Source organism: Chiloscyllium punctatum, chromosome 39 (genome assembly GCF_047496795.1).
Source record: "Chiloscyllium punctatum isolate Juve2018m chromosome 39, sChiPun1.3, whole genome shotgun sequence".
NCBI classification, from domain to species: Eukaryota; Metazoa; Chordata; class Chondrichthyes; order Orectolobiformes; family Hemiscylliidae; genus Chiloscyllium; species Chiloscyllium punctatum.
Window position 1 is genome coordinate 59,916,698 of NC_092777.1, and position 12,101 is coordinate 59,928,798.

At 39.0% G+C, this 12,101-nt stretch overlaps 1 protein-coding gene across 6 annotated transcripts in view; it reads left to right on the forward strand.

Moving 5' to 3' along the window:
* The window catches only part of helz (helicase with zinc finger), a 274,742-nt gene that overhangs the window by 234,864 nt on the left and 27,777 nt on the right, over window positions 1-12,101 (forward strand). The window lies entirely within an intron of this gene.

Sequence of the window (12,101 nt, forward strand, 5' to 3'; positions counted from 1 at the left end):
TGAGTATCAGTTGTTTTCCTGTGTTTCAGATCTAACATATTCACCAAAATATAAATACAATGGAAACAACTTTCCTTTCTGTGTAACCAACAGAGCCTGCAGCAAACTAGCTGAAAACTAGATTGCCCGTCTGTTTATCCTTTCTAAAAAAAAGAGGAAAACTAGGAGAGTACCCTTTATGCAAAGTCTTATCCAATTTCTGTCACACGAAGAAGTAATTTTAGAAAATTCTTTAGGATTCTGAAACCCAGTGCAGTAATAGTTTCATTCTTTGATCAACTTGTTTGGAATCTGTGGCATTAGTTCAGGACTCACACAGACTGCTCATGTCCTTCCAGATCAGACTAGAGATATGAGCTCATGGTTCTCTTTTAGAAATGCGCTCTCTCAATCAGTCAAGCACTGTGATATTTTACTTTGCTGAAAGCAGTGTTATACAATAGAAATTACTGGCTCCTCGGAGGTATTAACAGTGTTAAGTGTTGTGCAGTAATTTCAGTAGAAAGCACCTGATACCCAATACTGCTATGTGTTCTTCACATGTCCACCTTTACTGAACAAATGCGTACCACTATTAAGTGGCCGTGGTACTAAGTGACTGCAAATATCAGGAAACATTTGCACCCTTAACATTTTTACCACCAAGCTAAAATACATTCTTGTATTGAAATCAAACACCAAATGTTGGTACCTGTTTCGGCATTTACAAATCAAATGTGCTTTTATCTATACTTGGATTCTCAATTAAATATAGTGCTAATGGGCAAAGTAAAGTGATGGAGTGCTTTTGACAGAATTTAGGTTCCTTCTCATTCCTATTCCTTTTCCTTGTAATACATTTTCAGTATTAAAATGGTTTATATTGGAGGCTTAAACTGGAAAGGATCTTTAGTTTGTCCATTAGAACCAACACTGTTCCGTTTAGCTAAATATAAAATATCTGTACAATATGATGCAGCTGTTTGGAGCCTTTAAATGTGCATATCACATTGCACAGCACTGTGAAGTATTAGGTTCTCCTTAACTTGCAATGCGGTAGCAGAGAAGAAATATGTTGCCTTACTACAAACATATCAGAGTTATTCATGTACCTGTTTTCTTGTAATACTGCATTGTGCCACCTCAGGTTTATTTTATTTGTGTCCTGAATGTCCAAGCTACCTGCAACTACTTTATGCAGATAGATAATGCTTACACATCTCGATTGTTTAAAAAGTATAGCATATGCTGGATAAACTCAGCCAGCACTGATGAAAATGTGTCGACCTGAATATTTCCAACTTTTCCCGGGTTCTTTTGTCTAGTCATTTGTTCGACTAATAATTGTCTAATTCAGATGATGTGAAGTAGCAGTTTGCTCTTGAGGCAATTGCCAGTTATTTTTGGTCATTTGGAAAAAAAATTTCCATCAGTGATGTTTTGCTGTAGTCTTTTTACAGTTAGTGACTACTGTGCTACCGTGGAATTTCAATAGAGTCACTGAAGGTTCTGGAATGTTGCCTGCGGATTAGAAGGTTACAAATGTAAACCTGTGACATAAAAAGACAAGGGAGAGGGAAAATGGGAAACTGCAGATGTTGTTAACCTGACATCAATGCTTGAATCTATTATAAAGGATCAGATAACTGGACACTTAAACAGTAATTATTAGGTTTGGAAGTGTCAACATATATTCATTACAGTAAAATTATGTTTGACAAACCTGCTAAAGTGTTTTGAGCATTCTGGATAAGGGAGAACTAATGGATGTGGTGTATTTAAATGTTTAGAAGGCTTTCAGTAAGACCCCACATTGGAGGTTATTATATAAAATGAGAGAGTAATATACATGCATGGATTGAGGATTGTTAAACAGAATAAATGGGATAAATTCTGAGGTTGGCAGGCTGTACGTAGTGAGGTGCTACAGCATTGAGTGCTTGGGCCCCAGTTGTTCCCAATCGATAACTGAAAATTGAATATGGGAGCTGGAAGTTGATAAGTTCCAAGTTTGTGGATGATGCAGAACGATGTGGGAATGTATGTTCTGAGGATTATGCAAAGAGGTTTTAGGGTAACTGGACAGGCTGAGTGAGTGAGCAAGAGCATGGCAAATGGATGGAACATGGATAATTAACAGTTCTCCACATTGGTAGGAGGGAGAGAGATGCTGGGTATTTCTTAAATGATGACAGATTGAGAAGTGTTCCTGTCCAAAGGGACCCGCATGCCTTGATCATGAATCACTGAAATGCTTGCAAGTGTAGCAAACAGTTAAGACAGTAAATGGTATGTTGGCCTTTACAGCAAGTGGCTTTGAGTAAAGGTGTGAAAATGCTTTGCTGATAAATCCCCAGGACCTGATCAAGTGTGCCCCAGAGCTCTGTGGGAAGCTAGGGATGTGATTGCTGGGCCTCTTGCTGAGATATTTGTATTATTGATAGTCACAGGTGAGGTGCCGGAAGACTGGACGTTGGCGAACGTGGTGCCACTGTTTAAGAAGGGTGGTAAGGACAAGCCAAAGAATATAGGCCAGTGAGCCTGACGTCAGTGGTGGGCAAGTTGTTGGAGGGAATCCTGAGGGTCAGAATGTACATGTATTTGGAAAGGCAAGGACTGATTCGGGATAGTCAACATGCTTTGTGCATGGAAAATCATGTCTACAAACTTGATTGAGTTTTTTGAAGAAATAACAAAGAAGATTGATGAGGGCAGAGCAGTAGACATGATCTATGTGGACTTCAGTAAGGCATTCGACAGGGTTCCCCATGGGACACTGGTTAGTAAGGTTAGATCTCCTGGATTACAAGGAGAACTAGCCATTTGGATACAGAACTGGCTCAAAGGTAGAAGCAGAGGGTGGTGGTAGAGGGTTGTTTTTCAGGCTGGGGGCCTGTGACCAGTGGAGTGCCACAAGGATCGATGCTGGGTCCACTACTTTTCATTGTTTGTATAAATGATTTGGATGTGAGCATAAGAGGTGTAGTTAGTAAATTTGCGGATGACACCAAAATTGGAGGTGTGGTATACAGCAAAGAGGGTTACCTCAGATTATAGCAGGATCTCGACCTGATGGGCCAATGGACTGAGAAGTGGCAGATGGAGTTTAATTTAGATAAATGCAAGATGCTGCATTTTGGGAGAGCAAATCTTAGCAGGACTTACTAACTTAATGGTGAGGTCCTCGGGAGTGTTGCTGAACAAAGCGACCTTGAGTGCAGGTTCATAGCAGGTTCATAGTTGCAGGTAGATAGGATAGTGAAGGTGGCGTTTGGTGTGCTTTCCTTTATTGGTCAGTGTATTGAGTACAGGAGTTGGGAGGTCATGTTGCGGCTCTACAGGACATTGGTTAGGCCACTGTTGGAATATTGCATGCAATTTTGGTCTCCTTCCTATTGGAAGGATGTTGTGAAACTTGAAAGAGTTCAGAAAAGATTTACATATATGTTGCCGGTGTTGGAGATTTGAGCTATAAGGAGAGGTTGAATAGGCTAGGGCTGTTTTCTCTGGAGATTCGGAGGCTGAGGAGTGACCTTATAGAGGTTTATAAAGTCAGGAGGGGCATGGATAGGGTAAATAGGCAAAGTCTTTTCCCTGGGGTGGGGGAATCCAGAACTAGAGGGCATAGGTTGAGGGTGAGAGGGGAAAGATATAAAAGATTCGTAAGGGACAACGTTTTTCAACAGAGGGTGGTACATGTATGGAATGAGCTGCCAGAGGTGGAGGCTAGTACAATTGCAACATTTAAAAGGTATCTGGATGGGTATATGAATAGGAAGGGTTTGGAGAGATATGGGCCAGATGCTGGCAGGTGGGACTAGATTGGGTTGGGATATCTGGTCGGCATGGATAAGTTGGACTGAAAGGTCTGCTTCCGTGCTGTACATCTATGACTCTATGACTCTAATTGTATGGAACCTTGGTCAGTAGAGTGAATTTGGTCTGTGGAGGGTGCAGTGTGGGGCAATAATAAGTCAAGTATTTGAACAGCTAGGTCTCTTGAATAGTTCAATCTATATTTATTCCTGAGCCACGCTAATTTGTCAGATGACAGGTTTGTCCAAAAGGGTCAGTCTAGGAAACTGTGTTCCCTAGAGTTTAGAGGAATGAGATGAGATCTTATTGAAATGTGCAAAATTCTTGACAGGCTCAGCCAGAATTGGCCATTCAGTCTTGGATGAAGAATTTCTTCATTCTGAAAATCTTTAGATTTCCCAGAGGGCTGTGCCATTGAGTGTATTCAAGACAGAGATAAATTTCTAGATGGTAATGATATCAAAGGACATGACTATCATGGGAAATGATGTTGATAGATGATCAGCTGGCATCTAAATGGCAGACCAGACTGGAGGGTTTGTATGGTGTATTCCAGTGTACCTATTTTCTAGACCCACTTCAGGCACCTTGAGTACAGAATGTGGGCTGACACTCTGTGCTGCCTTTCAAATGACGTATTAAACCAAGTTTCTGTCATCCCTCTCAAGTGAAAATTACAGATCACATGGTGCTATTTTGAAGGAGAACAGTGATGTTATTCTCAGTGTCCCGATCTATATTTATCCTTGAGCCAACGTCACTTGAAGAAAAATCAGATTATCTGGTCATAATCACATTGTGGTTTGTGTGACTTTGTCGTTGCTAAATTGGCAGTCATATCTCTTAGATTTCAACTGAGGACACTTCAAAAAGTATTTTATTGACTATGAAACACTTTAGGAAGACCTGAGGTCATGAAAAGCCTTAGATAATTCCTTTCTCCTTTCTAGATTTTAAACAATGTTCCCAAAGTCTTTTGTCGATATAAACTAAGACAATTTTTTTAAAACTATGTCCCAACGTTTATATAATATTTTTCTTGAAAATTTTTTGCAGTTTTGGTTTTTTACATAAGATGCAGAATCTTACTGAATTCTAATTCTGAGAGAACAAAAGTAAAATACCAAGGATGTTGGAAATCTGAAATAAAAACACAGGCTGGAAATACTCAGTAGGTCTGCAACATGTACAGAGAAGGCAGGTAACATTTTGAGTCCATATCTGAAGGAAGGTAGAAATGTGATAGATTTTATGCCATTGAAAGGGGGAGGGGAAGAGTGATGAAAGTGAAGATCTGGGATCAGGTCGAGGTTTAGAGAAAATAAATGACAAAACTGTCATGGAACAAAAGTCAAGAGACTGGTAATAGTTGGAAAGAACCTAATAACTAGGTGAGAAAAGGGTAAATTGGTTCCCCTATTTTCAACCTCCTCAGCTGACCTCAATAAAGATTTAATGGTCTTTTTCACATGAAGCTCACTTTAATCCAATTAAATATGGTCAACCAGTTCACCAGAAACACAATAAGAACCAAAATGCAAGTCTTACTTAAATGAACAAAAGAGGAATTTAGTTAGTTACTAATCCCAAGAAAAGTGATAAAATATGACATCAAACAGAGGTGAACATTAGAGGTAAAAATGATAATAGTGATCAATGTAGTTGTAAGACTGTCAGATGTCTTGGAAGTATAAAGTTTAACCTGAGACCACATTATCTTGGATCAGCAGCTGTAAATATTCCAGATGTTTTTGAGTTCTCAGTGTTCAGGTGTTACCCTGATTTGTGTTGTCAGAAGTTGTTTGTCCTTCCTGAGTGAATGCAGAGACAGAACTTCTTCCAATTCTGCTATTACACGTTCATCTCTACTACTCTGCCAAAATAGTTTCTTGAAACGCACCTGATTCATGACTCAGATCATTGTTTCCAAGCTGGATAATTGCAAGCATGTCTTTTATCTCCAAAATGTGAAAATTATCATACAAGTTTATTTTAAGAATATGAAATGCTAGTTTCTTCATGCCTGGCTATGTTTTGGGGTCTCTTGACAAAATGTTAAGTCAGTCAGACAGTTTTGTTCATTCCACATTGGTTTTTCGAACATGGCTCAACATATGGTCAAGTAATCACTGCAGCCAATTTTAAATCAAGGTCTTTCCTTTTTAAAGCATTTCAGTCCATGAAAGTCCCAGATGTTAAAATCAAATCATAGAAGTCAAAACTTGGTGGTCTTCATTTCATAGTTATTAGATTAGATTAGATTAGATTAGATTAGATTATTTACAGTGTGGAAACAGGCCCTTCGGCCCAACAAGTCCACACCGCCCCGCCGAAGCGTAACCCACCCATACCCCTACATCTACATTTACCCCTTACCTAACACTATGGGCAATTCACCTGGCCTGCACATCTTTGGACTGTGGGAGGAAACCGGAGCACCCGGAGGAAACCCACGCAGACACGGGGAGAACGTGCAAACTCCACACAGTCAGTCGCCTGAGGCGGGAATTGAACCCGGGTCTCAGGCGCTGTGAGGCAGCAGTGCTAACCACTGTGCCACCGTGCCGCCCACAGGCAATTGTGACAGGCAATAAAATAATTAATAGTATCATAGAGTACAGAAGAAACCCCTTGGCCCATCAAGCCTGCCAAAAAAGCACTAAATCGACACTAGTCCCAATTCTCAGCACTTGGCCCATAGCCTTGAATGTTCTTGCGCTTGAAAACCTTCTAAAGGTTGTGATGTTACCCTACCCTAACTACAGTCTGTTCTGATATAACATGATAGTTCCATTCACATGCGACCCTGCATTATAAGAAAATTGTGTAATAGCAGCACCATTTAAACCAAGGGACCAAAATCGCATTAAAGCCAATTCAGCAAAGGAAAGTTCGCGTTCTACAAATAATGATCCAATTGTGTTATAGCCGATTCGCACTGAAGTGATGCGCGTAATAACAGAGCCAACTGTACCTTAATTATTCACAGTGTCCACTGGTAACGAAGGGGCCAGCTACCTGACGAAATAGCAGTGCTCACAAAGCTTGTACTCCCAAATAAACCTGTTGAATTATAACCTAGTGTTGTGTGATTTTTAACCTTATTATTCGCATTGAGTGTGATTGAAAGAATAGTTGAATGGCTTTGACCAAAAGCAGAAATGTCAAAGCCAGCATATGGCAGATGAAACAAAAATAAACAGGAGTTTAGAGTTCATGACCTGAAATTATTGAGCTTGATGTTGAGTCCAGAAAGCTGTAAACTGCATAATCTAAATACAAAGTGCTGTTCTCTGGGTTTTCATTTAGCTTCACTGGAGTGCTGCAGCAGTCTTAAGGACAGAAATATTAGTATGAGAGCAAGATAGTAAATTAAAATGGCAATTCAGTTACGAATAAGTCAAATTCAAGTTGAAGCGATATCTCATTTCTTTCTGCACAGCTGGTATCAGACCTGAGTATTTCCAGAACTACTAGTTTTTATTACAGTTCCACAGTGTCAATACTCCATAAGCTATCTTTTCTTACTTCGAGATAATCATCCTTCATGTTTGAGTCCAGATGGTGAAACACACCAGTGTCCTCACCTAACATTAATGCATGTGCATCTCTTAGCAGGAGTCACTGGATGTTAATCAGGAACCTTTGCTGTGTTTTCTTTTCCTTCTGTAACTGTCTCCAAGTCTGGGGATGCAGAGAACCTGGACACTGATTTAACTATGGACCATGCTCTCTGTGTAAATCAGAACCATAAAGGCAGAGCTGTTATCAACAATCACCTGAGGACCTGTCTTAAGTTCAGTCCCAGTAATGATGAGATGCAGGTGATTTCATGGTTATTGTCAGGTTAGAATTGGCTACTTGTGTGGGGCACGCAGGTCATATAAATCTTCAATTTCCATGTAGGCAAGAGCTTCTACTAGCACTCTATCCTTGTTCTTCTCCCTTTCCACAATAGTCTGGTTGGCAATGATAGTGCTATATTAAACACAAAGCTCTCTCCAGTCGAGTATTCTTGTTTCATTTTGGCTTTGAGAGTTGCAAACATTGATAAACAGATAATAGGAAATTTAATTCCAGATGGCCTCTGCCTGCCTCTCTATTCTTCACAAGTAAGAGTATTATCGTAACTTAGTTGGTGAATTCCATAGGAGATTTGCAGATAAATTGTTATAATCCTGTTACTCTCTAATCTGATATAGCTCATTGCATTGCATGGTCAATACTGCTAAAATACCTTTCATGATTACAACGCTTTCATTTCTGTGCGGGCTCTGGCAGGAACCTACTCAGCAGGTGGCTGGCATGTTAAGCACTCCAGTAGCAGAGGGAGCTATAATGTAAGGAGCCAACACTTGTGCTTGTCTTTAATTTTCAGATGAACTTGGCCAGCGCTGAAGTTTGTGGAGCTTGTTGATTTCCACAAATGCCGACAATTATTCAAGAATGATGAACTAATTTCCACATAGAATTGAAAGCTAAAAAAAACAAATTATCATGTGACTGTTGAGGTAACAATTGGATAAGCTGTACCTGTCTTGCAATACTCATTATTCATGTTGGTGTGCTTGAACTATGACAAATGTTGGTTCAGCAGGAAAAGAAATTCAGATGAAGAGCATTGCACTGCAGGAACCTATATTTTCTTCATGTTGTTTAACATTGCTGAGATTGGTTTTTAATTTTGGTTTCATATCCTACAGAGTCTTAAGCTCTGATTTTTGTTTTCCCTGTACTGGTTAAACTTGTTGAAACTAATCAAGAATTTTTATTTACTTATTCTTTCATACAATGAGTGTTGCTCTCAAAGTCAACATATATTCCCCATTCCTAATTAACCTTGTGAAAAAATGTTGAGCCAATTTTTGGACTGCTGTAATCTGAGGTGTAGATACACAGACAGTGCTGTGGAGGAGGGAGTTAGAGTATTATGGTCCGAAACAGTGAAGGGACAGTTTGCGAGGCAGGTTGGTGTATTGCTTGCTGGTTATAGTGTTCTGATATGCGTTTTGCTCTTGAGATTTTAGGCAGTAGATTGTGGGTTTGGAAGAAGCTTTGGTGAGTTGTTGCTCTGCGTTTTGTAGATCATACATATTGCTGCCACTGTGTGCCAGTGTGGAGGAGGTGCTAATCAAGCAGGCTGCTTTGTCCTGCTTGTGTTGAATTTCTTGAGTGCTGTTTAGGCGATGAAGCTTTAAAAAGCAACAAGTATTACTTTATATTGCTGACTTTATAGGCTTTAGGGAGTCAAACTAAGATGTCTATTTCAGAACTCCAAACCTCTGAGCTGTTCGCGAAGCCACATCAATTATTTGGCTGGTCTCTGTCTAGGCACATGCACACAGCAGATCGTTCAGTCCTTACGTGGCATAAATTTTATTTGGCATTTATAAGTCCAAACCGAAATATTATCGAGCTGTTGCTCCTTGTGGGATTGGACCGCTGCAGTATTAGAAGTCACAAATGCTACTGAGCACTGCAATCATAAGAAAATATGCTTAGTACTAACCTTATAAAGGAGTGAATGTCTTAATGAAATAGCTGAAGATGATCAGGCTGTGAACACTATACTAAGGAATTCATAGGCTGAGATATTTGACCTTTGGAAAGCTAGCGTCCTTATGCTTAGTACAAATTGAGTTAGTGGAAATTTTCAGCCTAATTTCTATAGTTTTGATTTTTCACTAGGTCCTTGATATCATACTTGGTCAAATCAATGGACATTCAAGTTTCCCATCCAAAATATCTTCCGTCTCCTTGTTATCCCTAATAATTCTTCAAAGTGCTGTTCAGCATAATGGAGTACTGATCCAGATCAGCTACAAGTGGACAGTAAGTGCTAACCAGCATGAGCTACTTGTGTATGTTTGATCTGACCCAATGATGCTTCATGGGATATGGAGTCAATGTTGAGAACTCCTTTGTTAGCATTCTCCTGACACCTTGCCAGCAGCTCTGCTGAGTCTGTGTTAATTGTGTGTCAATGCATATGCAGGGACCCAATGGGTTATGAAATGTTGGATGAAAGAAAGATTCTGTGATCGTGACTGTTGGGCTATTACTTGACTAATCTGTACAAAGCTCTCCCAACTTTAGCACAAGTCCTTACATGTTAGTGAGGAGGACTTTGCAGTTCAACTGGAGAGGTGGGGTCCTTTGTTACATCCAATACCTCAGTTCATTCTGGGTTGAAAGAACTCATTAATTAGCATGGACATTTCAGTTGAAAGCCAACCACATTGTTAATGGGTTTGAAGCTGCATTTAGACCAAGCTGATTAATAATTCTACTCTAAAGGATATTAGAAGATCAAGTTTTTATTATACAATAATTAGTTAGTTTCATGGTCACCATTATTGATTAGATTTTCATTCCTGGTTTAGTTGTTAAGCTAACTGTAAATTCCCCAGTTGTTATTAATTTAAGCTCATTTCTCCAGATCAGTTATTCAGGTCTCTGGATTACTAATCTAATAATAAAACTACTATTCAATTGTACATCACCAAAACAGTGGCATACAAGTCAGAAAAAGAAATGACTGAATTTGAGGTGCTCTGGTCAAACTGTACTTTGCTGCTAAATTTCTAACTGTTTGGACAAATGCAATGTATGAAAACTCCAATGTTATGTGCAGAGGCTGATCGTTAGTGTTGCAGATCTGAATCATGAGGAAAAACTGAAGAATTTGAAGTTTTCAACCTGGGAAGAAATCATTTAAGAGGTGATCTTATAAAGATGTATGGTACAGTGGTTGGCATCAAAGCTAAATTTGAACCAGTGCTTCAAAGTGAATCAGAAGGTTAGGATAAGGGCCACTGATAAAAGTGACATTTAAGATTAATGTCAGGATTATTTTTTATTACGCTACAAATAGAATAGACTTCTACGAATAGAAGAGAGGGAAAGAGAGACCTGGATTCTTTTTTTAAATACATTCTGAAATGAGGGGACTTTAGGATTTTCTGGCTGAATGAGTTAAAATGAGCCAAATGCCATTCCTCATTTCTGACAATGGTGTGATGTAACGCCTTTCACATGTTCAATCATGGGCTTCATTTGAAAATGACATTCCCTCAGTACAGCACTGAATTGTCAATCTAAGTTAATGTGTTTAAGTCATGTATGGAGTTTGAATGCACAGCTTCACAACGAAGCTAAGCCAAGAAGGCAAGCAAGTTGTTCACAGTACTCAAGGGCAGTGTCATTATAAAATCTATTTTTGCTCAACTGTTTGTTGGTCAGCAGATTGTAAGTGGATTACTGACATGCCAAGCAATCTTTGTGTTATCAGACCAAGTGATCAGTCCTACCTCACATAATTTTGATGTCCATTAGTTTCTGTTTTAATTATTACATTTTCAGTGCTGCCTCAATAAAAAAAATACATGTTTTAGTTAAATATAATAAATTTTGTTTTGCGTTCCTTAACTCAGTACGTCACACAATAAAGTCAAATGAATAAGGCCTTTCAACCCATATGATCTCTTATTTCAGAAAACTTTCTCTACTGTCTTTCCAGAGCAACTTTGAGCTTCCTCTTAAGAGCCTATTGCCAACCTCCCAGGCGAATTGTTCCAGCTATTTTTCACACCCTATGCAAACAAATGGATAATGACACTGCATTGGAGTTCCATTCACTTGTCCTGATTGTTTGGCATAATTGAAAGAAAAAGATAGGAAACTTGAGAGTGTAGTTAACACATGACGCTTACATGTGTGGATAGGGCAAAGAAGTGGTCATCGTTGCTTGACTGCCAAATGCTTGTTTCTCGATTGCAAGATGTTTCATGAATAGAGCATTGGCAGCAACTTGACTCAAAGAGTGATCTGTTTCTCTAGTTCCTCTTTCCATGCATTCTGTGATGATCAATTAACTATTGTTATGAACTTCTCTATATATAAAGCTTTCTTTTATCTTCCTCATGTGTGTGAGAAATTGAGTCAGCGCCTCTTCATTCCAGAAAACTGGTTACAATCCCAAAGGAGCCCTCAGTGTTAAAGAATTACCAGTGCTGTACAAGTAATGATGATTTTGTCCATTTACAAGCAAATGACAGGGACTGGTGGAGTTGCACGAGGATCAAAGAGACAGATTTGCATGCAAATAAATTGTACAAACACTTTTTTTTCTTTGTACAGAACAGCCGTGTATTTTCTGAAGTGGCTGTTTAAATCATATAATCTTTGAAACTGTGCTTTTCATTTGCAAATAATTTTTTTGGGCTTTACTACTCTACAGAGAAAACAAATTTTGATCAATGATTAGCATGAATAGTTTGAAAAATTTAAAAGTTGTTCCAGTGAGA